The sequence below is a fragment of the Sus scrofa genome, chromosome 6 (assembly GCF_054392235.1).
Source record: "Sus scrofa isolate SSC_HxYL_T2T_F1_AM1 chromosome 6, Sscrofa_HxYL_maternal_Yorkshire_Landrace_v2.0, whole genome shotgun sequence".
Classification (NCBI taxonomy): domain Eukaryota; kingdom Metazoa; phylum Chordata; class Mammalia; order Artiodactyla; family Suidae; genus Sus; species Sus scrofa.
Window position 1 is genome coordinate 155,734,879 of NC_139388.1, and position 27,323 is coordinate 155,762,201.

General features: G+C 44.8%; 1 protein-coding gene and 1 long non-coding RNA gene across 7 annotated transcripts in view; one reads left to right on the top strand and one right to left on the bottom strand.

The window, feature by feature from the left end:
• Positions 1 to 27,323, bottom strand: part of NFIA (nuclear factor I A) — a 598,742-nt gene that overhangs the window by 492,563 nt on the left and 78,856 nt on the right. The gene's annotated exons all lie outside the window — the stretch shown is intronic.
• On the top strand, positions 1,310 to 19,269 carry LOC110261418 (uncharacterized). The gene is made up of 3 exons (XR_002345468.2): positions 1,310 to 1,406; positions 16,729 to 16,859; positions 16,987 to 19,269. It is a non-coding gene; the product is annotated as an uncharacterized LOC110261418 (long non-coding RNA).

Sequence of the window (27,323 nt, forward strand, 5' to 3'; positions counted from 1 at the left end):
GCTTAGCTCAAGTAGCTTTGTCCAGGTCTCACAGTAAGAAAATGATTGAATCAGATTTAAACAATGGTCTGTCAGACCCCAAAGCCCATATTCTAACCCTGGAACAGAAAAATGGTTGCATTCTGTTTGATGATAAATAGTACCTGCCTAGAGCACTACTGGGGAAAATTGAGAGGAAAGGCCTTAAATCTGTTGGCAAGAAAACTGTGGCCGGTTAGCGACGTCTGCCACGGGTGAGAGATTGGGGCTTGGCAGCACTACAAGTGCCTTGCTGGCCCTGCTCATACCTGCTTGTCCTACCTCTTTGGAGGGCCAGAGTCCAGATTGAGGCTGTCAGTGAGAGGACTCAGTTCTTTTAGGGAGGCGTAACAGCATCTTTGCTTGCTTTATTCTTCCATCCATCCATCCATCCATCCATCCATCCATCCATCTCTTCATCCCTGATTCAGCCAACATCCATTCAGCTACCCATCCATCCGCTATCCATCTCTCCATCTGTCCATCCATCCCTCCGTCCAGAAAACCTTTATTTGGAGTGAACTGTACTTGGGTGGAATGGATCTAGGGAGATACCTAAGTATCCTGACCCCCAAGAGTTGAGCAGGGCCTCCTTGAAGGGTACTGTTGGGATAGTATTAGGGAGAAGAGTCATGAGGAAATGCTTTTTATAGATATTTGGGGAGACCACAAAAAGGAGAATCAGGTGGGTCCCTTTCTTATTCTTGCTTCTATGGCTGCAGAGAAGTGCCCAGCTGGCCAGCTGGCCACTGGCACAATCTGCCTCTTTGTGTGAAACCAGTGGAATCACATATGTGCTGCTCCCAGATGCGGCCTCAGCACCAGCACTTTCCAGGCAGGAGGTTCTGTCATGGTGTTGCCTGCCAAATCTTGTCCAGAGGACTGAGGCCACTTGGCCAGCAGCTCTGCGCCTGTGAGCAGAATTGTCTGGCTGCAGAGAAGATCAGCTGGGGGTGCGGCGGGGGGGCAGCAGGGAAGAGCAAGAGCTTGGGGTGTGTGTGTGTGCGTGTGTGTGTGTTGTGCTGGACCAAAGTGCTTTCTCCCTGCACTCTGTACTTGAGATGTTTCACTCAATGGGAGACAAAGAGGCTTTGTGTGCTCTTCAAAGTGCTTCCTGCTGACTATGATATATGCCCAGGACAAACTCAGCCCAAAGCCGTGACCTTGCCCCCCAGTTCAAACCCCCAATGCAATTTGCAGAGGTTAGAAATGATAAAGGATGGGTGGCAGGACCCAGAGGAAAAGCAGTGAAACCCAATGGACCTTAAATAGATTGGAGGGCAAGGATTTCACATTTTAGGTGAGATCTTTAAGACAATTGTAGGAGATTCTTACATCCGCACATACAGGAAAATCAAGTAGAATCTTCGTTTCATTGTCTGGCAAAGGTAAGGTCCATTTTAAATTTTCTTTGAAGATTATGGTTGTTTTTAGTATTTAGAATGTGTGTCAGGGAGAGGGACAGCGAGGCAGCTTGTCAGATATTTTTCTTCCTTTTTTGAAGGCTCACCTGCTCTTAAGAGCAACTCGCACTTGGTCAGCGGCAGAAGAATGCCTGGTGTTCGGGCTAGTGTTTTAGGTATAATTGAATTGCTGGGGTGCATTAAACATTGCCCGATTTTAAGCTGAGAAATAATTTAATGATGTGGCCTTTAGGATGGTTAATTAGCACTGTCTGTATGAACATGTAACAATAACACCACCTACCGTAAAAGCGAATGTTCTACACTTCAGAACACTCAGTTCTTTCCGGCTTCCCGCAGAGAAGCAGTCATTAACTCTTTTTTTGACAAATGCTTTGAGACACGCTCTATAGGGCTGTGAATTCACCCCTCTGGCCATTCCCTGCTTTTATCCAAGGGGCAAGCTGGCAAACTGGGAAGGTCAGGGAACTGTGAGCTCAGCTCTCGACCCAGGCACCGTGTGAGAAGGTGGTGGTCTCCCCACCCCCCCAAGAAACGTCTGAGACACTGTCACTCCAGAACCCAAAAAGAGCTTCAGACAAGGACGTGGTGAAATTGGAACCCTCATGCTCTGTTCTTAGGAGTGGAAAATGGTGCGGCTGGCATAGAAAACAATATAGTCTCCTCCAAAAATTAAAAACAGAAATACCATATGATCCAGCAACCCCTCTTCTGGGTATTTATGCAAAAGAATTGACCTCAGGACCTCAAAGAGATAGTAACACTCCTGCATTCACTGCAGCCTCGTTCACAACAGCCAAGATGTGGAAACCACATAAATGTCCATTGACGGATGAATACATAAAGAACATGTGGTTTATATGTATATACAATGGAATATTACTCAGCCTCAAAAAAGAAGGAAATCCTGCCATGTGGGATAACATAGAGGAAGCTTGGGGACGTTATGCTAAGTGAAATAAGCCAGTCACAGAAGACAAATTTTGTAGCATTTCCCTTACACAAAGTATCAGAAAACAATCAAATTCATAGAATCAAAGAGTGACCCGTGGTTGCCAGGGGTTGGGGGAGGTGGAAAAAACGACTCACTAATCAGGGGGCATAAAGTTTCAGTTAAGCAGGAGAGGTAAGTACGAGAGATCTGCTGTACAACGTGGTACTTAGAGTCAATAATGCTGTATGTTACACATATTTATATATTTATTTTGCTTTTTCTTAGGGCTGCACCCTATGGAAGTTACCGGGCTAGGAATCGAATCGGAGCTACAGCTGCTGGCCTACGCCACAGGCACAGTAATGCCAGAGCCGAGCTGCATCTGTGACATACGTCATAGTTTGTGGCTATGCCGGCTCCTTAACCCACTGAGTGAGGCCAGGGATTGAACCTGCCTGCCACGTTGGGTCCTTAACCCACTGAGCCACAGCGGGAACTCCTTTCTTGTTCTTTCTTAATATGTTCTCACATTTTCAAAGCAGCCTCCCAGAGGATAACCTGTCATTCCAGTCCTCCGAGACCACCCTGCTCCACCCCTCTGCTGTCACCTCCCCTCCTGTTTCACTGGGCGACCTGCAGAGTCCCCTCATGCTCTGCCCTCTGCCTCCCTCCTTGCTTCCCCACCTCCTGTGCACCCTCTGCTCCCTCATTGGAGAGATTTAGTAATTGCTCTGCCTGGAGTGCTGTGTCTCTCCTCCTCTTTCTCCTGAGATGCTCACTCTTCTTTTCACCCAACAGAAGCCCATCTACTTGGTTAAACCTTCCTTTCCTGTCTCCCACCACAAGCCAGCTTGGAAGTTCCCTCCTATTTCCCACCACGTATCTAGGAGGTATTTGTTAAGGTGTTTATTCCCGGAAACTGGCATCCCTCTCCTTTCTCATCTGATTTTCAGCCCACACCTTAAAAATATCTGGCCTGTGGCAAGAATTAAGTTGTATTTATCGAGTGAATGAATGAATGAGTGAATGAATTAGGAGATTGGCTAGATTTTGGGCATCTCTCAGGGTTGGTCGTCCCGTCATCCTTCCTGTGAAAGTTCCTTATCTGCACTTCTCTTTTTCAAGGATATTTATCATTTCTTAACATTTATCTGCAGCCAATTATCTATGTATGTATGAGTCAAGTCTTCTCATGGCTCGCACACAGCAGGTACCCTGGGGCAGTTGTCTAGATCTGAATCAACAACGTGTCTCCCCAAACAGCTCATCTAGTATAGCACACATGTTGTTTTCTTAATATTTGTGGAATGAATAAATCTTACGTTGTCCTTATATTACTTTGCTCAGAATATGAGCTCAATACCGGTTTGTTAAACTGAATCCAACCCTTCACCACAGACATGCTCCATATCTAGAAAGGCCTGAGAATGGACTGGATTATAAAATTCAAGAGGGCAAGGATGGCATGCTGTCTTTGTTTAATACTGTTCCTGGCAGAAGGATGAACAAATGGTAGACACTAAATAAATATCTATGGATGAAGCGACGAATGTCTTGTGTCTTACGCTTAGGGAGAAAGCAAACCCAAGTAGCTGAGGATACTTCTAGAACCACTCTGGGTGAGGTTCCCCAGAGTGGCTGGCATTTTTCTCTGAATGCAATTTTTTTTCTTTTTAGGGCCATACCTGAAGCATATGGAAGTTCCCAGGCTAGGGGTCGAATTGGAGCTGCAGCTGCCAGCCTATGACACAGCCACAGCAACTCGGGATCAGAGCCATGTCTACGACCTGCACCACAGTAACGCTGGATCCTTAATCCACAAAGCGGGATTGAACTAGTGTCCTCAGATACTAGTCAGGTTCATTAGGGCTAAGCCACAATGGGAACGCCTCCAAATACAACTAAGCATCTGAAAGTCGGGAGGGACCGTTGTTATAAGCCCCTTACTCCTGTCCCTGGTGTGCTGAATAAATTTCCTTTTGATTTGGGCTAGAGTTGGTCTACGTCCTTTTTACTGCTGATGCTCTGGCACCGTGTCTGGGTTTCCAAAACCACTAGCGCAGACTGACAGCCATGTTTTCTTTCTCGCTCAAAGCTTTTCCTTAATATATGGAGTCTGGTGTCCTAAACACAAATAGACTCCCATATGGGAGAGTGGCCGTATTTCAGCTGCAATGATGGGGTGGGCAGTGCTCTGTCAAATCAATTATGTACAAGGCCCATCTTCTTTAGGGTTCCCTTGATTTTTTCCTTTTCTCCTGACAGTTCACCTTGTGCCCAACCTTCTGTCTCCTGGAGTCAGACCTGCAGACAATTGCCTGTCACCGGCTGTCTTTCCCCCCTAGAGAATGTGACAGAGAGAAATGCTGCCTGTCACATTCTTCGTTATCCTTCAGATGAATTTCTCTTGATTTCTAGAATGTGCACTTAAACCTGTTGGTGGTGGACAGGCCTTCCTCAATATTTTCACTGGAAGGGCCCTGAGGAAAACCGGCATTTCCTAGTTGCTTTTTTTTTTTTGTTTTCTTTTTCTTTTTAGGGCCACACCCATGGCATATGGAAGTGCTCAGGTAAGGGTTGAATCCGAGCTGCAGCTGCCGGCCTACACCACAGCCACAGCCACACTGCATCTGAGCCACATCTGTGACCTACTCTGCAGCTTGTACTCATGCCAGATCCTTAACTCACCGAGGCCAGGGATGGAACCTGAACCCTCATGGACACTATGTTGGGTTTTATTTATTTTTATTTTATTATTATTATTTTTTTTGTCTTTTTGCTATTTCTTTGGGCCACTCCCGCGGCATATGGAGATTCCCAGGCTAGGGGTCTAATCGGAGCTGTAGCCGCTGGCCTATGCCAGAGACACAGCAACGCGGGATCCGAGCCGCATCTGCAACCTACACCACAGCTCACGGCGACGCCAGATCGTTAACCCACTGAGCAAGGGCAGGGACCGAACCCGCAACCTCATGGTTCCTAGTCGGATTCGTTAACCACTGCGCCACGACGGGAACTCCTATGTTGGGTTCTTAAACTGCTGAACCACAATGGGAATGCTGCCTAGTTGCTTTCAGATAGATGAGATGACCTCAGGTTTCTTCTTGTTCACCTCATTTTCTATTTCTTCTGAAACGACTGACATTTTGACCACGGCAAACAAGACAATCCATCCCTGGGGCCAGTTTAGAAAAGCAGCAAGTCCTCCACGAGTGGTTTTCCTTTCTGTCTGGGCCACCGTGAGCAGTGGTCAGGGGAGCTGTTTGGCTTCCTGGCAGGCGTTGTTTTTTGGTGAGACCTCATCAAACCCTCTCCTGGGGTGAGCAGAGGCGATGATGGCATCCCTTTCTGTTGTTTCGGTTTTCAGAGTCCAGCTTGGCAAAAGCCAGTCAAAACACAGCAAGAGTTGGAGGCAGGGGCACCCTTCTGGGTGTCAAGAAAGTAGCAGCGCTTGTCAGTGTGGGAACGTGCGGGTGACTGCCAAGGCCAGCTCTTCTCTCCAAATATATTCAGGATGTGTCCACTTCTTTATGTCTCCTGTTTATACTGAATCTGGACCATGTTTCAACTCTGGTAGGACTCCAGCCGTGGCCTCCCCACTTGTCTCCTTAAATCCTCTCTTGTCTCCTCCAAACAGCAGCCAAAATTATATTTTGAAGATGCAAATCCTTTTTTTCACGAGTCAAGACTCTAAGATTTTTTTTTTTAATGAAATGGCTTCTAGTGCACAAAACCTTCAAAGAGTTGCTAAAAAATAATTCGAATAGTAACTTCCTGCCACTATAATCTACTCCAGGTTGTTTCTCATGTTCATCCAAAGGAATATCTGTAGTCTACTCTTTTTTAAAAAATTTGTTAATTTAAACTTTATTTTTATTTTTTAGAAGACGCAAATAATTTTAAACACTTAACACCCTTCCATATCTCCTGCTCCTTCTTAGAATAAAATCCAGTTCCTATGATGGCCTGGCAGCCCTGAGGAGGCCCAGCTACTCCTCCCATCAGACAATCTCTTGTCCAACCCCCCTCCCCCTCTTCCATGGACGTGCCAAGTTCCCTTCTGTTTTATGGTCTCTGCATTATTTCACCTGCTTGGAATCCTTTTCAACTAGACTTTTGCATGGTTAGAACTTTCTTGGCACTGAAGCCTAAACTTATAAACCACTTTCTCGGATGACACCTATCTGACCACCCAATGGTGGTAAGACCCATCCACCATGCCCTATTTTATTTTCTCTCTTGTCCTCACCTCTCTCAGGACTTTTCTTGTTTATCTTATTTGTTCCCCATTTATAGTAAGCTGCCCCCCACCCAAGAATGTTATTCCCATGATTATTTCTGTATCTCTTGGCTTAGAAAAATGCTTGAGATAAGTAAGAGCTCAGTAAATATTTGTTGAGTATTTGAACAGATGGATACATTCCTTGAGTTTTTTCTAGGTCAACTTAGGTTGTTCATCTATAACTTTCATTTATTCTTTCTTCAGGGAACATCTGGGATGTCAGAGCTTGGGATCTGGAATCTGAGAATGTTGTGCTCAAGGTCTCACTTTGCTACATGCTAACTGGGAACTCGCCCAGCCTCAGTTAACCCTTCTCTATAATGGGGATAATAACAGTAGGGCAACCCCCAAGCTGGTTGTAAAGACCAAAGGGTGTAATATTTTATTGGTATCTGACATACAGCAATTGCTCAATAAAAATTAAAATTTGGTCAGTTTATATGGAGTAGAGTGGATTCAGCTCAAAACCTTGAGAGGAAAGTAGATTCCTGACAAACCCTATTTCCAAGAGAAAAATTTTAAGCGTGGGCTTTGGTGCCAGAGAGACCCGGGTTCTAACCCTAGCCCCATCATTTGAGTCACTTCATTAGTTTTAGTTGCCTCCCTTATAATATGGAGAAAATTACACATCCCTTGTTGAGTTGAGGCGAGGACTACAAATAGTGCACACAAGGGGCTGAGCCGGTGCCTAGTTTGGGACTCTGTAAGTGGCAGCCGCCTTGTCCCAGCTGCCCGGGTGGCAGGGTTCGCAGTGCAGAGAGGAAGAGAAGAGAGGAAGCAGGCAATCTGGCAATCTGGGGAAATTCTTTTCTAACACTTCTGATAAGCACGAGCCCAGGGGCTGTCTCATTTGACTTCCTCTTGCTTTCCTGTCTGGTTGGCAGTCACCAGGCTGGGAGCCATGCCATGGCCCCTCGCTGGTGGGTCAGCATGTTTTATTTCCCCTCGGTCCTCTCTAATGAAAAGCACTCGCATCCAGTAAATCTTTCCTTTGCTCTTATTAAAGCACTTGATGTTGGTTATTGAGGTCCGTTCCCAGCTAGGTGAGAATCAATAAGGTGACCTCTTAATCACCTCGGCAATCAGCGAGCTCTTTTCTTAGCTTGCACTCAGGCCAGTGCCCACAGAACTCCTGACGCTCACCAGGCCCTGGTTACCCACCAAGCGGTGCGGAGACCTCCCCCTACGTTTCCTCTCTCCCCAGCGACCTCGAGGAGTCTCGAGTCCTCTGAGCCAGCCCTGCTCTCTGCTTGTCCTCTGCTCGGCTATGTTTGGCAGGATAATGAACAACCTTGTGCTTCTGGAAAGGGAAGGGGACAGTCAATACCTGATTATAGATGGTTTTTTTTTTTTTTTAACTGAACTATTGTTGACTTATAATGTTGTGCTAGTTTCTGGTGTACAGCAAAGTGATTCAGTTATGTGTGTGTATGTGTGAGAGAGATTCATATATATATGAATCTGGATATACACACCCTCCATCCCCTCTTCCTTTTTGGGAACCATAAATTTGATTTCTGTCTGTGAGTTTGTTTTCTGTCTGTGAGTTGGTTTCTGTTTTGTAAATAAGTTCACATGTATCATATTTTAGATTTTACGTATAAGTGATATCACATGGTATTTGTCTTTCTTTGTCTTATTTCACTTAGTATGATAATCTCTAGGTCCATCCATGCTACTACAGATGGCATTATCTCACTCTTTTCATGGCTGAGTAGTATTCCATTACATATTTGATATATATGTAATATATATATAACTGATCACGTATAATAGATATACGTATATGTATATATATATATCTCACAACAAATGACCTCATTTTGGTCGTTGTGTCTTTGTTCATGCTGTGCAACTGCTTAGAATGAAAGCTATCTTGTCTCTGCAGAGTAAAGCCTTTCTCCCCCCTCAACGCTCAAATCCACCTTTGCTGGGAAGCCCTCAATTCCCCGAGGAAGTCATTTGCCCCTTGCAATGTTTTGAACAGAAGTCTACTCTAAAGCATGTTGCACCATATTTGGGTTCTCTCCTGTATGCTGGCCAGTCTGTGGTCTCCTTAAGGGCAGGTAATGTGTCTTAGTCATCTCTGAATCATCATGACCCACCTTGAAGCCTGGCACACAGAGTTCAGCTGTGTTTGTTAGAAGGAAAGTAGGAAGGCAGGAAGGCAGGAAAGGAAGAAAGGAAAAGAAGAAGGAAAGAAGGAAGGTGTTAGTTACTTTATATAGTCCTGGGAATTAGCATAGGTTCAAGGCCTGGCATTGCCAATAACTGCTGGGTAAATTTAGGCAAGATTTATAATCAATTTCAGCCTTAATTTCCTTATTGGTCATTGAAGAAGAATATCCCCTAAATTCCTTCCAGCTGAAGCATTTGGTAACCTTATGCCTCTAAGCCTGTGGTTCTCAAAGCTTTCATACCTAAAGCCACTTTATGTGACAAATATTTTGAACTCCCCTTTTGCCAACATATGATGAAATGCACCCATAGTATAACCTACATCCAATCAATTAAAAAAAATAGTGTTCTAACTGTAATATAAAAGAAAAATCATGGATGATAAAATAACATTTTTTTTTTTTTTTTAAATATAGAAGCATGGCTGGGCTCCCACTCGAAGGCCTAACGCAAGAGTCAGATGCTTGTACTTCCACAAGAATCAGTTTCAGTGACTTGCTGCTGTCATCATGGAACTGTTTTTATCCTTTTTAGGGCTGAACCGGTAGCATATGGAAATTCCCTGGGTCAGGGGTCGAATCAGAGCTGCAGCTGCGCCCTACACCACAGACACAGCAACAATGGATCTTTAACCCACCGAGCTAGGCTTTCGATCAAACCTTTATCCTCATAGGGACAACGTTGGGTCCTAAACCTACTGCGCCACGACGGGAACTCCACATGTAACTATTTTTAATGATAAAAGTTCTAAGCAAGCAGCATACCATTTTTCCAGAATTGATAGAATGGTCACATCCTAGAAAATTCAGGATACATAAAACAAAGGTATTTCTTAAGCTCGGAGAAGCTTTTCACTTATGTGAATATCTGGTGGGGCTTTCAAACATTTTTTTTGGGGAAGCAGGAAGGTTCTTCATAGTGCTGGGCTACCTCTGACACTGAAGCACTCTAGCGTCTTTGATCTACGCCCACCACCTACCAGCAGGGTCTCCAAACATTGCCCCATCCCAGAACTTCCCCACCCACCAATATCTGAAATGCCGTCTACAGAACGCTGTCATTCCCACCAAGAACCAGCACAGGATGCTTTCAAATGTTATGGTCAGGGCTGGCTTCCAGGGATGTGTGATCTGCATAGTGGCACAGAGCCCCATTCTTAGAAGGGCTCTGTGCTTGGTTTAATCTTTGTTGGCATTGTCTTAAAATTCTTAATGCTTTTTGAATAAGGGGCCCTGGTTTTCATTTTGCACCAGGCCCTGTAGTGATGGAGACAGCCCTGGCTATGTATCCTGACAGGAATCCTGTTTTCCTAAGTATCTGAACGATGCTTAGTATTTGAATGATTGGCTTGCTTTCCCTGCCAGTGCTTTCTTGCAATTAGATAAATTATCCCTAATTGTTTTAATTTATTGATTGGTGATCAATTTGTTCATTCATTAAATCAATAAATACTGAGTTTCTGTTACATACCAGGTAGACTCTAGACTGAGAAGGCCTGAATTCCAATCTTGTAAGAACTCACAAACTCTTGGGTTCTCTTTAACATGGTGTTATCAATCATAACTATTCTGACTTATTCTCTAGAATAGCTGTGAATGCAAAAAATACCGTACATTTGGAAGTAAATAGTATATTATGTCAATTGCTAGTTTTATTATTGGGCTGCTTTCCATCTCAAGGGCAGTTTTCTCCTTTTTTTGTTTTCAGTTATAAACTGAAACCCCTGAACATGGCTCTTTTAAAAATTTCAATTTTATTAACTGATTTATTTTATTTCTTTTCGGAAAAAATTGATGTACATTGACTTACAATGTTATATTAATTTCAGGAGAACAATAGAGTGATTTGATGTTTTTACACATTACAAAATGACCACCATACATAGTTATTATGGTGTTACTGATTATATTCCCTGCAGTGTACATTACATTCTTATGACATTTAATTTTTAACCGGAAGTTTGTACCTCTTAATCTACCTCACCCATTCGCTCATCTTCCCACCCTGCTTCCATCTGGTAACCAGTACTTTGCTTTCGGTGTCTATGAGTCTGTTTCTATTTTATGTTTGTTCATTGTTTTCTTTTTTAGATTCCACCTATAATTGGAGTCATAGAGTGTTTTCTTTCTCTGACTTATTTTGCATCGCATAATACCTTAGGCGTTGTGTTGTCACAAATGACAAGATGTCATTCTTTTTTATGGCTGAGTGATATTCCATTTTATGTCTATACCACCTCTTTTTTATCATGGGCACTCAGGTTGCTTCCATAGCTCGGCTACTGTAAATAAGGCTGCAGGAACATGACACTCTTGACGGCACCAAATATTAACTTTCCTGTGAAAATCAGGAAATGAGGAGAGTGATTTGATTCAGCAAAATTTATCAACTTGGGTTTCACTAGTTGGGAATTTATGATCATTCATAAAAGAATTTCACCTAATGGAGAAATTTTTTTTTTTTTGTCTTTTTTGCTATTTCTTGGGCCGCTCCCACGGCATATGGAGGTTCCCAGGCTAGGGGTCGAATTGGAGCTGTAGCCACCGGCCTATGCCAGAGCCACAGCAACGCGGGATCCGAGCCGTGTCTGCAACCTACACCACAGCTCATGGCAACGCCGGATCGTTAACCCACTGAGCAAGGGCAGGGACCGAACCCGCAACCTCATGGTTTCTAGTCGGATTCGTTAACCACTGCGCCATGACGGGAACTCCATTGGAGAAATCTTAAATTCAGTTGATCACAGAATTATGGAAGTTTTGAAATGGACTTCAAAAAATTATCCAGTGCCTGAATCTGCTCTGACACCCTTACGGAGTATTCATAGAGCCAGCTTTGGATAACTCTTGTGATGTGTGTTGCAGAAGCATGTGCTTCCTATGCTAAGAACGTTTAAAAAAGCAATTTAGCAGCCTTCGTATGCTAATTACAAATTATTCTTATCTACTCATTAAAGCAGGGCAGGGCTGCATGCCTTCTACTTGGCAACACTTACTTAATCTAGCTGTATTTTATAGTAACAAAACTGCTCTGAAAAGACAATCTATAATTCACGCTTCTCACTAATTCCGCTCAGCCCTAAGCAATTAATTTTTTTATTAGTAAGATATGACCATATTAAGAAGAAATAAAAAATATAAGGATTAACTTTAAAAAGTATTATGCTTAGAATCCACTGGGATATCGTTAATTGATTCAGAGATTATTATGCAGCAACAATTTGTGCTTTGGGGGAAGATAAAAGCCAGTCTTGCTTTAATTTGTTGGAGTCATGGGCCGAGTCCCAGTATGGTCCAGGCATGGTGTCATGTCAAGGATGATCCTAACTCATTTATGGGAAGAGGAAGGGCCATTGCACTTGGAGTTTGGAGTTCTTTCTTTCTTTTTTTCCTTTTTTGGGGCCACACCCACGGCATATGGAGGTTCCCAGTCTAGGGGTTGAATAGGAGTTGTAGCGGCCAGCCTATGCCACAGCCACAGCAAAACCAGATCTGAGCCACATCCTCGACCCCACACCACAGCTCACGGCAACACTGGATCCTTAACCCACTGAGCAAGGGCAGGGATAGAACCTGTGTCCTCATGGATACTAGTCAGGTTCATTTCCACTGAGCCACAATGGGAACTCCGAGACTGGAGTTCTTTACTTTGTTGTGCCTCTATGAAAACAGAATTGATTGGAGTAAATTCTTGCATGGCTTACTAGCTGTATTGGACTGATAACTGAGACCTCGAAGAGTAATACTTCTTGATGACACCATGGAAATGGCAGATTTTATTTAGACAGATTTTATATGCAAACCTATTTTTACACACATGAATGTGTATGCGTGTGTGTGCGTGTGCATTTGTGCTTTGAGGCATGAGAAAGTCAAAGAGTCATGTCCTCTGATAATGCTGGGTGAGGCGGGCTATTTAATAGTGTTGGAAGGATCCAAGTGCCTTGCAAGCACTTGACTCTTCCTGCCCAGTGGGGTGTGAAATCCTCCTCCTGCCACAAAATCTCAGAGAGTAGAAACAGTGCAGCTGCCTACAAATAGAGGGACAGATGCTTCAGGTTAGAGAGACAGGGAGCTGCAGTAAAATACCGAGTGTGTTGGAGGGAATCAGAGTTTTCCCCAGAAATAAATTATTTAACAATTGGTGCCTGGTGTTTACAAAGGCTGAGCTCTTAAGAAAGTATGTGGAGGAAGACCAGGGCTTATTAGGAAGGGCTTTGAAGGAAGAAATGGGCATTCCCGTGTGAAGAGTCTGGAATGAGAGTGTGGTGGGCAGGAGAGACAGCCAGTACCTTAGGCTTATTAATTGCAGCATTTTTCAAAGCCTGGCTCACCAACCATCCACACGAGACTCACTGTGGAGCTCATTAAAAATGTGAATTTCTCAGCCTCACTTCAGGTTTGCAGAATTAGGAGAATTTTTTTTTTCTACAGCACCCATGGAATGTGGAAGTTCCTCGGCAAAGAGTCAAGCCTGAACCACAGCTGTAACCAGAGCCACAGAAGTGACAGTGCTAGATACTTAACCTACTGAGCCACAAGGGAACTCCTAGGAATAGATATATTTTACAAGCTTCCTGGATCATTCTTAGTCATACTGAAGACTGAAAAATCAGTTTTCAGAAAGAATTGAATAAATATTGGTTTGAAGCCTATCTCCCCTCTAGAATATGTGTTCCTTGAGGAGTAATGATCATATTATCCAGCATATTTCTGGGACCTAGTTCAGTCAATCAACCATAAATACCACTCAATAAATAGTTTCTGAATTATTAAGTGAATGAATGAATAAAAGGAATGATTAACTGATATCATAGCCTACAAAATCTTTTATAGTTCTTTGCATTTTGGTAATGGTGCCAAAAGATTCTAGTTTTTTTGGTTTTTGTCTTTTTAAGCCCTCACTTGAGGCATATGAAGGCTCCCAGGCTAGGGGTCAAATCAGAGCTACAGCTGCTGGCCTATACCACAGCCACAGTCACATGGTCTCATGTGCTACCTACACCACAGCTCACGGCAACGCCAGATCCTTAACCCACTAATCAACGCCAGGGATTGAAACTGCATCCTCTGGATACTAGTCAGATTGGTTTCCACTGAGCCACAACAGGAACTCCAGATTCTAATTCTTTTTTTAGGATGGGATTAGACATTTTCAGTAAAATTCATTTTTTTAAAATTCCTATTTTAAAAACTTTAAAGCATTGTTGTAGAGAGGTATCTCAAGTAGATGGAATCTTCCTTTTTTTTATTACTCAAATGAATTTATCACATCTGTAGTTGTATAGTGATTATCACAGTCCAATTTCACAGGATTTCCATCCCACAATCCAAGCACATCCCCCTACCCCCCAAAGTGTCTCCTCCGGGGACCATAAGTTTTTCAATGTCTGTGAGTCAGCGTCTGTTCTGCAAAGAAGTTCAGTCTGTCCTTTTTTCAGAGTCCACATGTCAGTGAAAGCATTGGATGTTGGTGTCTCATGGAATCTTTCTGATTACAGTAAAGGTTTTGGTACCGAGTGGGGAATACCAGCCGAGTGTACCATCTCTCATAGAATTCTTTCTTAAGTTTGTTTCTGTCCCTGCTGTACACCACATACCTAGTGAGAGCAGTATTTCAAGGAAACATGTATGAACTTACAGTTAAACCCCAGAGGGAAGAGTTCAAAGACAGAGCACATCATATTGTGGTGGCTGGACCATCTTTCAACTCCCTCCCTGTTACGTAACCTAAGGATACAGAGGAGCTGCAACCTTACCCCAAGCCCTTCTTCCCTAGACAGAGGTTGTTTCATAAAATCCACTCAGGCCCTTCTTCTCAAGTTCTTCATACACTTTTCACCAGAAAAAAGAAATCATTCATATCTAACAAAGAGACGTGGATTCTTTAGATAGTTTCCATTATAAGTTTTTGGCACCGCTATTACCCTCAGCTCAAGTTACCTTTCTGATCCCCCTTCTTTCATCTGCTGAGAATGGATTATTTCCTTATTAGCTTGAATCCGTTACTGTTCACTGAGAACAGCCTGTGTATGAACAATGCTACCTCTGGAATATTCCTGGAGACCCATGGTTGCTCCGTAACTTTCCCTTAAAACTGGCTTTCCTGAGAGTGGGATGGCAAGTGTGCTTTCTGGAAAGGGCTGTTACCACCACGAAAACCTTCCAGACCTCTGCCTTGAGAAAGGTGAGCAGTGCCAGCATGTGTTGAGACATGACGGCAAAGTATTTTCTGCGGAGTTGCTCCGGGATTCTGAGGTGATCCCTCATGAGCCTACTCCATTGGGGGTGCCTAAGGTTTGTGACAAGGAGACCCAGGGGTGAGTCTCCAAGTTCTCCATACTCTGCCTCAATCAGAATCCTTCTGCTTTGAACAGCACAGGGAACTATAGCCAATCTCCTGGGACAGACCATGATGGAAAATAATACATAAAAAATGTGTATATATATATGTGTGTGTGTGTGTGTGTGTGTGTGTGTATGGCTGAGTCACTTTACTGTACAGCAGAAATTGGACAACATAGTAAATCAACTATACTTGAATTAAAAAAAAAGAGAAAAAAAGAAATTCTCCTTCTTATCTCTTATTTCCTTTGAAAAAAGGACCCCATTCCTAAATAGCTTAGAAATCACTTTTATAGGTTATCTCAGATTTGAAACATTTCTTGGGATTTCTCTGGTGGCGCAGAGGATTAAGGAATATCTGGGGCTGTCACTGCAGTAGCTTGGGTCTCTGCTGTGGCATGGGTTAAATCCGCAGCCTGGGAACTTCTACATGCCGCAGGTGGGGCCAAACATTTTTGGGAAACATTTCTTTTCTTTTCTTTTTCTTTCTTTGGCTTTTTGCTTTTTCTAGGGCCGCTCCCTGGCATATGGAGGTTCCCAGGCTAGGGGTCGAATCGGAGCTGTCGCCACCGGCCTACACCAGAGCCATAGCAACGTGGGATCCCAGCCGCGTCTGCAACCTACACCACAGCTCACAGCAATGCCGGATCTTAACCCCCTGAGCAAGGTCAGGGATTGAACCCGCCACCTCACGGTTCCTAGTCAGATTCGTTAACCACTGTGCCATGATGGGAACTCCTGGGAACATTTCTTGAGGCTCTTAACCAAGGTCCATGGATATTATTCAGGGATCTCTGACTCTGGGTGGGAAAAATTACATCTTTATGTTCACCAATCTATAACTGAAATTTATCATTTTTATTAGTTATGCTTAGCAGCAAGTCACTGTCACATTTGTAAATATTCCCACCTTTGAATTTCTGGTAATTATTAGTCCTCCAACAGAGCTGACTTTTTGATGTATTAATAAAGGAGCATTTATAGTACTGCAGCATTTTAAATATTTTGATGATTATATTTCAATATTTTAATATCTTTGATGTCCTTTATATGCATTAAAAAATTATCCTGAGAAGAGATTTATAGGCTTTACCAGATGGTTCAGAGGGTCCACAGCACACCAAAAGGTATGGACCTCTGAAAGTAACTCCGTGTCTGCATTTGGGGTGGCAGAAGATAATAAATTATGGCGAGACGTGAGAAGACTTGAAAACAGAAGGCCTGGGTTTGAGTCCCAGCTCTGCCACTTGTCAGCAAAAGAGCAGGTCATGAGCTCTTTTTTGCTGTTGTTATTGTTTTTTGTTTTTGTTTTTTTTTTTTTTTTTTTTGCTTTTTTCAGGGCCGCAACCTTGGCATATGGAGGTTCCCACGCTAGGGGTTAAATTGGAGCTACAGCTGCCAGCCTACACCACAGCCACAGCAATGCTGAATCCTTAACCCACTGAGTGAGGCCAGGCATCAAACCCACATCCTCATGGATACTAGTTGGGTTTGTAACCCGCTGAGCCGCAATGAGAACTCCAATTTTTCTTTTATTTTGAATTCCAGAGACCACGAAAGGAAGACTTGAGGTTTTTACATGACTCCAAAGACGCCCTTTACAAACGGTTGAGACGCATTCATCTACCGAGGGAAATGGATTAAAAAAAAAAAAAAAATCGAGGGTGGCAATGCCTGTGGTAAGTACTGGAAAAGCACAGAGGAAGGCACATGGCAAAGGACGATTAACTTCCTTGAGAAGATTTGGTTTATTTTCTCCTCCTGGAAGAAAATGGCAGTAAAGCCGTCACCTCTCTTCCCTTCCAGCTCATGGAGTTCCCAAATAAAGAACCGGTCTGCTGGGCCACTGAAGAAACAAGGAGGAGACAGAATCCTTTCTCCTGCTCGGCTCCTGGCTTCAGATTCTTGGCTTGTGGGAGTGGAATGCTGGCCAGAGCAGTCACTGGTTGGGGGTGGGGGGCTCTTCTGTCCATCCATCCACATACAGGATCCGAAATCCCCACAGCTCAGGGGGAGGGGCTGAGGGCAGATTGCTGGGGGCTGCGAGCCCGCTGAGTTCCAGGGGCAAAAGGGGAGAGAAGGCACCTGCCTTTGGTGAGTGCTGTGCCTGGCACCGTGCTGTGTGTCACAGCGCCTTGAACCTTGGCTCAGAAATGCAAGTTAGATACGCTTCACATTTTACAGATGAAGGAACTGAGACTCCGAAAAGCTAAGAGATTTGCTCCAATTCCAGCAGTCCTGCTGGGATTTGAACCCAGGTCAGTATGACTCCAAAACCCAGGTTCTATCTCCTCCTACAAAGAGCATGTCCTTGCTCACCCTACAGTCATTACTGGTCGAGGTGACCTTAGTTTCCCACAAAAAGGCTAGAAAATACGCTTATTCATCTTTAGCCTTATGCTTTCAGACTCATTCTTAAAAACCTTCTTTAGGTAAGTTAAGGACAAGAGGCATGCGTTTTCAAAACACTACTATCTTAGCGGTTTATAAAATGCTGTCACACAATCATCTCTTTGACACCTCATCTCCCCCCTCGATTTACAAGTGAAGAAGGTGAGGCTCAAGGTGGTTAAGTGACTTGCCCAAGGGAGAGATTTGTTCAGTCAGAAAGATGGGCCTGATCCTTGTCTACTTTGCGTTCTGACTCGAAGAGGCGCAAGACATAGGCTCAAGCGGGAGATCTCACTAAATTTCGTGTCAGATCCTCCTCTTGGTAATTTAACCCTGTCATTCCTAGTTGTATCCCTTTGGAAAACCACCACCAAGCCTTTCTCACTTGAGATTTTTATGCTAAAACGATTCCCTGTACAAACCGCCTCATTCTTTCCACGACCAACCAACCAACCAACTCAGCAAGGCTCCCCGAAGTGTGCACTGCACGTCTGGCCCTCGCCTCATCCTCCAGGCGGCTCTAGCTGCCCTCCCAGTTAGAATTTATGCAGATGTTCACAGGATAGGCGGGGGCAAGGAAGGAGGTGGCTCTCTCGGTTGTCTGTTTATCTCGTGAATGTGCGGGCTCTCCTAGACCCTTTGTCTGCGAGGCCAGGTCCCAGTTAGGGTGCAGGGCTCCCCCAAAGGGAAGGACTATTTCAGTTTTGTAAACACCGCCCTCCAAAAACCACTTGACATAAATGTTTCATGGCTCGCCTCCGCGAGGCCGCGGCTGGAACACTCAGCTGTGAGGCTGTTTATATTTGTGGAACTCTCTTGAACATTTGCTGCGGGTTTCAAACAGCTGCTCTGCTGAAGCTCTGGGGATAGGAAGATCATGAATATTCAGGTGAAGCCACCAGAATGAACAGCCGTTAATAGAATAAATGCCTAAACAGTTGTGTAAGGCTTATTAAGACCTATTGGGGCTGAGATAATAAATTCCCACTCTGACATGTTGCAACTACTGTCGCTTAAACACTTTGGACCACCTCTTCCGAACTGGAGGAAAAAATGATGTTAGTTCTCCGCGCAAACACAAAGAAACACCTGGAAGCCTTGGCAAGGGAATGAGATTTGGCAGAGATCTTTCCGTGGACCGGTGCATCCTCAGGAAAACGATGTGTCGTTCATTGTTCGCGCTGTCAAGGTTACCTCAGTCGATTACAGGCTGGAGTGGGCATGGCTCTGGCACCCGACAGAATCAGTCCCGACTCCATCAGACTGCCGGACATCAGCTGAGAGCCGACACCAACATCTGGGGCACTGAACCCAGCCCTCTGCCCCCTCCCCCACCTCAGTACCCGTGGCCTGGACCGTCTCCCTTCTCAGCCCCTTCCCATGTCGTATCGGAGGGACCAAATATACACTAACCTTGGGTTCTTTTCTCTTCTGCTCCGCCAATCCATAGCAGGGAACAGAGGGCAAAGTTTGCCAATGCAGACGTGACCTTTCCAAGGGGCAATACCTAGTTCATTAAAAAGTCCATTGCAACGACCTACTGTTTAGCACAGGGAAATTTACTTAATATTTTGTAATAACCTATAAGGGAAAAGGGTCGGAAAAAGACCATGTATAACCGATGTACTTTGCTGTACACCTGAAATTAACACAGCACTGTAAATCGAGTATACTTTAAATAAACCAAAATCCATTGCTCACGGGGCTGGCGGTGCGCGTGCTGTAAAAATGGGGAATGTGGGAGACAGCAGAGAGGTGCCGTTTTCTCCTTTGAATGTCTCCTCTTGGATGTTAGCTGTCGCATTGCATTAGGCTGAGTCAGACTTTGTGGTTCTGGCACCCAGAGTCACCAGGCATTCACCAGAGGGAAACGGAGGAGCTCACCCACGTTTGCTCCTAGAGACAGACTCCGTAACATGTGATCAGAAACCTGCTGTCAATTCAGATAAAGGCATTTGACTTCAAATAAAGGCGACTAACTTAGTGAAGGGAGCCTGTACATGTAAGGCCACATGTGCTTCTCCAGAGCTGTCACGGAGAGCTCACCCAGACGAGTCATCTTGGCTTAGTTTCCCCACCTCTGAAGACAGGATGGTGTCCTGCCAAAGCCTCTGAGTCATCAGAATTTTGGAAAGCACACCAACAGCAAAGAACTGCAAATTTCCCAATGCATCTGGGTCTACGTAGTAGATCTAAGAATGATGTGGATCTGTAGCTGAATCAAGCCTTGAGAGACCCAAGCCAAGTTATTTCGCCTCTCTGAGGCATAGTTGCCTCATCTGCGACTTAGCATTTTTCTATCTACTCGCAATCTTACTCTGAGGGTTAAAAACTTGTAAGCCACCTGATAAAGGATCCGGCCCATAGTAGTTGCTCAGTTAGTATTGTTTGTTCATTCATTCAACCATTATCCATGAGCGTGTTTACTTCTCTTCCTCCCCATTCCCTCCACCAATGACTTGCACAGGGTTAGGTTGAAAAAAATTCCCCTGCAAAGAAGCAGAGATTGGCTTCTTTCTTATGCAGTTTCAGATATTTCCACGCATTTAACTTACTGGATAAATCAGCAATTTGCATAAAAGCCAGGCAAATGGAAGGGGAAACAAATCTTAGATGCCCCCTTTCCTTCAGCCCTCCAAACTCTAGTTGGCATCAATTATGGGTGACCTGGTTATCAATAGAAGAACCAAATCTGTTTCGGAACCCTTTGTGTCATGGTTAAAGTTCCTGAGGAAGAACAGATGGAATAAATTAATTAGTCAAAGCATGCTTAACTAGAAGGACATTTCTTTCCAAGAGTGGCCAAAGGGTAGGGAGGGACACACAAGGGGCAAGTAGCAGAAGTGCCTCAGAGAGCTGGAGGGCTGGGACTGGGCATCAGTCTGTATTTTGAATAAAGATGTATGGTTTTTGTTCCCATTAGCAAGCCAGCCAGGAGGAGTCCGATGGCTGTTATTCTTCCAGAGATGGGTAGGAAAGTGACCCTGAAAATCTGTCCAAATGGCAAAACTCTTTCAGAACAGGGGGTAGGAAGTCTTTCCTTTCATGTGTTCTCAATAGAGTTGAGGCAGACGTTCGTCTATAATGATGCCTCCTGGCAGGATCTTGGATGGGGTTGGTGGACGCGTTTAGGAAGCTGCTGGCCAAGACTGTTTGCTTGGCCAAAAGCAGGGGTCTGGCTGATTTGAGACCAGATGATCATCCTATTTCTCTTTCTCTCTCTTTTTTTTCCTTCCCCCTATTTTGAGCTAAGAGTCATTTTATCACCTCCCTGCCTCCCTGCTTGGCATCTCCCAGTATCAACCTCCCTTCGTGGGTTCTGAAGTCAAGGCTTCCACTGAAGGATGGAGATCTCTCGGGAGTACTGTTGTAATATTATTGTTATTATTATTATTTTTACCACATGACAGGTGTGCACTCTGGGCAGACCCATAGGGTAGAAGACCCTTGGGGGCTCCCGGATTGTGGCTTTGACACGTTAACTGTACCCGCCCCAGATCGCTTTGTCACACGCAGCTACTTCACTATTTCTCTTTCCCTCTGAACCTGAACAAACAGTAAACAACACATGCTTCTTATTCCAATCCTGGAAAAGAAGAGCTGTTTCCGATGAAAGCCCATGCCAGGCGGAATCCTTCTTTTTCCAAGAGGTTTTGGGAATGAGTGATTTTTATTTTTGTCCAACGAGCAGGGGGGAAAAAAAAAAGAAAGCAAAATGGAGGTTGCTTCTTGGATAATCGGTGCAGGAAGGGACCTGAGCGATGACTGAGCCCAACCTGCCAATTATAGGTGAGGACACTTGGGGCCCAGAGATTGAATGGCTCCCCCAAGGTGAGGGAGGTCAGGGGAGAGTGGAGGCTGCTGTTGGAAGTAATAAGAAGGATAAATTACATGTACTAAGGACTTTGGGATTCAGGCATTGTCTTATTCCTCCTAAGATCCCTCTCTTATTCAGGGGAGGACACAAAGGCTTGGGACGCTTGGGTAACTCACCAAGGTCACGCAGATCGTGTGTGGCAGGGGCCGTTGGATCCCAAAACCGCATGCTTCCACGCTACTTTTCTTAGACCACTTCCCACCACTCCCCATTTGCAAGTGGAGTCCATGAGCCCAGCAGAGACCGGGGCGGGGGGGGGGGGAGAGTCCCTGCTTGCCAGCAAGAACAATACAACCAAATCTCCCATGTGCAGTGGCCCCAGCAGAGCCAGTGAGAGCAGGGGATGTGGGCATATGAGTGAGCCTAAGCCACTGGCTTAATCTTTTGCAATCTTTGACTCAAAAAAACTTTATTTTGCAGTTGTGGTTAGAGGTAATTTCAAATACGTTCCAGATGTAACTAGAGGCTGGTGAGCAGGTCTCAGGGCAAGAAGGAGCTGGGCCATGTGTGCATAGCACCCAGGGCTGGCTCAGGAAGTGGCTCTATCAGCTGAAAAGGTAACGTGCTTCCTTTTGCCTCTGGCCAGAGGAAATGCGGGGGTAGCAGGGGGCCGGCTGCAGCTGGCTTGAGCTGGGTGGCTGAGGACGAGAGGGCAGCTCCCAGAGGGAAAGGACCCCGCTCTTTCTGTTTCTGTGCAGCATGGTATCTGGGTTGCATGATTTCTGGACAGTTAGGTCTGCACTTTACTGGCAGTAGCTGGTAAGTAGCTCATTTCCTCTAAGCCTCAATATATCCATCTGTAAAATGGGGCTTGATACCTGCCCCTTAGGGCTGTTTTGAGAATTAGGGAGAAAGTATGCAAAGAATCTGAGACAGAAAATGTTGGCTATTATTTTTTTATCTGGGGGCCAGGAACCATCACTAAATCAACAGATTTTTTAGAATTTTTCTCCCACTCTCTCTCTTTGCTCAAAAGATCATCTGTGACCCATACCACAGCTCATGTCATTGCCAGATCCTTAACCCACTGAGCAAGGCCAAGGATCAAACCTGCATCCTCATGGATACCAGTCAAGTTTGTTACCACTGAGCCACAACAGGAGATCTGAAAATTCTGAAAAATTTTCAGTGGAAAGTTCCAGCATAAATAGTGCATCCAAATGAAAACTAATTATGTTGGATACCCACTTAACCAAATACTAACAGAATTTCTGAATATATCTAAGACTTAAATACCAAAAAAAAAAAAAAAATCAATTAATAAAAAAAAGATCCTGAAAGTTTTTTTTTTTCTTTTGATTTTTTTTCCCTTTTTTTTCTTTTTCGGCTACCACTGAGGCATGTGGAAATTCCTGGGCTGGGGATTGAATCTGAGCAGGAGCCTATGCCACAGCAGCAGCAATGCTGGATTCTTAACCCACTCTGCTGGGCTGGGGGAATCTAACCAGCGCCTCCACAGAGACAAGCCAGATCATTAACCTACTGCGCCACAGCAGGAACCCCAGTTCCTGAATTTTTAAAGAACGTGGATCCCAAGGAATATTTTTAGGTTTTCTGAGTGGGTTAGTGGATAGTGTCTCTACACATAGGAGAGACAGAGGGCCTGGCTGGAGTGGCTACAGGAGGAGAAGAAGTCTGGGGAAGAAGTCTAGGGAAGGTGCAGGGAGGGCGAGAGAGGTAGCTGCAGCCCTAGGCAAAGGAATTGGGGGAAACCAGAAGGATTTCCAAGGATGAGTTAGAGGAGGTTTGCTGTGTGACATGTCTCACTCCAGCTCCACTTAGAAGCCTTTGATAGAAAAATCTTACCCTTCAGTGCTTTTTGAATATGGTTTGTGATATCCGTTGACAGCAGACTCCAGGATAAGAGTGGCTAAAAGTGGCTCAGCTTATGTAAGCTACTTCTCAGGATCTGTGTGTTGGGTAGGGTCACTCTGGGGGTTGCCCAGTGCCATGAACAGAGCAGACCCACAGGGGCAGTGACTCGGCTCTCTGGATTGACTTGCTTTGGAGTTCAAAATGCTGTTTGACTCAGGAGTGTCTGTGAATGGGATAAAATTGGTGGCCAGGAGTTCCTGTTGTGGCTCAGAGGTTAATGAACCCCACTGGCATCCATGAGGACGTGGGTTCGATCTCTGGCCTCGGTCAGTGGGTAAAGGATCCAGTGTTGCTGTGAGCTGTGGTGTAGGCTGGCAGCTGCAACTCTGATTGGATTCCTAGCCTGGGAACTTCCATGTGCCATGGGTGTGGCCCTAAAAAGACAAAACCCCCCCAAAATTGGTGGCCATATGTGTGCATGAAGGTGATGGTGTTTAATTTGGGGCTCTCAAATCTGGAACCTTTGCAATTTTTCAAGGAAAGAGCAGCTTTTTAAAGGTATCTTCCTCAGTGCTACCTATAGGGCGGGGTGCATAAAGAAGGAAGAACTCCACGGGGCCATTTTTGTTCTGGGCAACAGGGAACATCCTAGTTGTCTGCCAGTCATGATAAGCAGTCAACCGTGTTCTCTGGTTGTCCTGCAAGGAGGTCTGCACAGAGTGGGGAGGAGACAGAGGGAGCCCAGTCCTGGAGTCTCAGCTCTGCCACTCTCCTTGCGACTGTCACCAAGTCATTCAGCCTCTCAGGATCCTCTGCCTGAGAGGGAGTCAACCATGGCCAAGCACAGGGCGCTCGGAAAGATCTAAGAAGTTATCCCTGAAGTTCGCTGTAAACTACCAAACGCTACATAAGCACACAGCATGAAACAAATACGTTAAAGCTCCAGGCTCCACCTTGTCTCTAACACTTTCTAGTTAGGTGACCTTGAGCACCTTCTGCGGCCTCTTAGAGCCTCAGTTTCTCCGAATGAAAGGAGGATCAGCAATATGGACTCTGCAGGTTTCTGCTGAGGATCCTAAGAGGTGCGTTGGCCAAAGTGTTTCATCAACAATACAGTGCTGTAAATGTAAAGGTTTACAGCAACTGCTTTTATTACTTATGAATTTTAGTATTGATTTCATGTAGATGAAAGAAAAAAAAATGAAGCCTTTATATTAAACACTATGTAGGACATAGAGAATTTTAATGCCCTGAAACACTCACTTCCAGTAAGAGGAACAAGGTAAGCCTTTCTGAAATGAAACACTCTTCCAAACCGTTTTATTTGAACTTAATTTTACTATGCAGCTAGCGTGGACAGAGTTCTGTGGGTAATACATGACTCACCCCTCAAGCTTTTCCAACAACAGCGAAAAGTACAGCTATTTGACTGCCCCAATAAAGAGTTATTAGCAGTAATAATCCGGGAGAATATCAGGTTAGGTGCGGTTCTCAGGGAGGCCTTAGGCTTGAGGACAGTACGTTCATCCTGATAGCTCACTGGCTACACAAAACCCATACAGAGACCTGGGCCTCCGAGCCCTGGCTGTGGCCACCTTGCCGAGTTAGTCCACTAGCCTCTGGCTTGGTCATCCCACCTGAGCTTTCTCCCTACCTGAGCTGATACAGCTGCTGGACAGAGGACCCTGCAGGTCTCTAAGCTCCACAATGTCCCCAAACAAACAAAGCCTCTCTTCCTCAGACCCATGCCTCCTTCCCAATTCCCTGTCTGGCTGTGACACCACCATATCCATAGATTCAGAGTCTAAGGGTTTTTTTTTTTTGTCTTTTTGCCTTTTCTAGGGCTGCTTCCATGGCATGTGGAGGTTCTCAGGCTAGGGGTCTAATCAGAGCTGTAGCCCCTGGCCTACACCAGATCCAAGCCTCGTCTGTGACCTACACCACAGATCACAGCAACACTGGATCCTTAACCCACTGAGCGAGGCCGGGGGTCGAACCCACAACCTCATGGTTCCTAGTCCGATTTGTTAACCACTGAGCCATGATGGGAACTCCCAGAGTCTCATGGTTTTAATGTTGCTATGGACTCTGCCATCTAACTTACTAAGGTCCATCATGCCTGGACTATAGCCAGCCAGGCAAATCACCTTGCCAACACCTGTCGTTTGTCACATCCTCTTGTTATGGCACCCACTGTCCCATTTCAGGCCCTCAGCATCCTCTGGACCACAGCAGTTTTGTTGGTCTTTGCTAATCTCACCTGGACCTGGCCGTCCTGCCCACGTTCATCTTTCTGTACGACTCTCTCTGCACTTACATGCATTTGGAGTTTTCTGAACACACAGGTCTGTGTATCCCACTACCCTGCTCATTAGCCCTCCATGCTCCCTACTACTGCCTGAAGAATAAGGTTTAAATTCCTGGCATTTTAAGCCCTCCACAATCTGGCCCTTTTTGATCATCCCCTGGACTTTGTTCCTTAGCTACACTCAAATACTTGCTGTTTCCTGCACACCTTTTTCTTTCCTTCTTCCCCTTTTGTTCACACAGTTTTCTCCACATATCAAATCTTTGCCCATCCTCCAAGGAGACCCCAAACTGGGGCTTCTTCCAGGAGGTGCCCTTTGCTACGGGTACACGTCTTTTTCACTCTCATGCCCACAGAACTTTGTGCATCTTAGGTTAGCCCTTATTGCATACATTATGCCATGGAACATGTCACAGGTAGGGGGCAGCACAAATGATACTTTTTCAGAGAGGGTACCTGTCTCTGAACTCTCTCTCTCTCTCTCTCTCTCTCTCTCTCTTTTTTGTCTTTTTTTTGGGGTCTTTTTAGGGCTGAGGATGCAGCATATGAAAGTTCCCAGGCTTGCGGTCAAGGTCAAATTGGAGCTGCAGCTGCCGGCCACAGCCATAGCCACAGCAACGTCAGATGCAAGCTGCCCCTGTGACCTACATTGCAGCTCATGGCAGCGCTGGATCCTTAACCCACTGAGTGAGGCCAGCGACTGCACCCATATCCTCATGGATACTAGTCAGGTTCTTAACCCACTGAGCCACAGTGGGAACTCCTGAACTCTCTCCCTTTAAATATTTCCCCATTACCCTCTTTCATAGAATCTCATTCCTTTCTACAGAATATTTAACAACATTGGTAATTTTGTATTTGTATGTATGCCTCTTGCTTAATATTTGCCTCACCTACTGCACAGCAAACTCCCTTGTTTGCAGAAGCGTGAAACACCAAGTATGTTTATATCTATCATCAGGGCTTAGCAAAAGTGCCTGGCTCATGGTATATGTTAAATAAAATAACAGGTCAATAAATAAACAAATTTAATGTCTGCAAACCTGTCTAGATCGTCAACTTCTTGAGGATATCTCTGCATTTCACCATTCCATCCAGCCCAGTCCTTCTGCTAGTAGGTGCTCAACTAACAATAACTGAATTGGGTTTTTATTTTATGTCTCTATTTCTTTCTATTGAGTAAGAAACTACTATGGCTGACTTATTGGCCTTTGGATTGTTCATGAAAGAAAAATGATGGAAAAGTATGCAATTGGACAGTCTTTGCTTGCATTCTAGCAGATCTCCACCTGGGAGACTCCCAACATACCTTCCAATAAAAAGCCTTTTCATGATAAAAGCAGATCAACACAGTGGCTGTTAGCAGCAGAAAGATAATTAAGATATTTCTGATGTGAGTCTCTTTATCCTGCTACTGTCAGGAGTAATCATGTTAGTTTAAGAGAAAATTTTGCCTTGATTCTAAGTGTTTACATGTGAAAATGTTGTCAGGCATGGATTCTGGATGTGAATTTAACATGTGTAGAGGTTATGCATGTGCTCATGCTGCAGATGACCCATGACCCTAAAGAGAGCGGGACATGATTTATTTGTGAATTAATTGATCACACAGTTCAACCATTCATCTATTTGCTATTTTGCTTATTTTATTTTATTTTTTGCTTTTTAGGGCTGCACCTGTGGCATATGGAGGTTCCCAGGCTAGGGGTTGAATCGGAGCTACAGTTGCAGGCCTACACCACAGCCACAGCA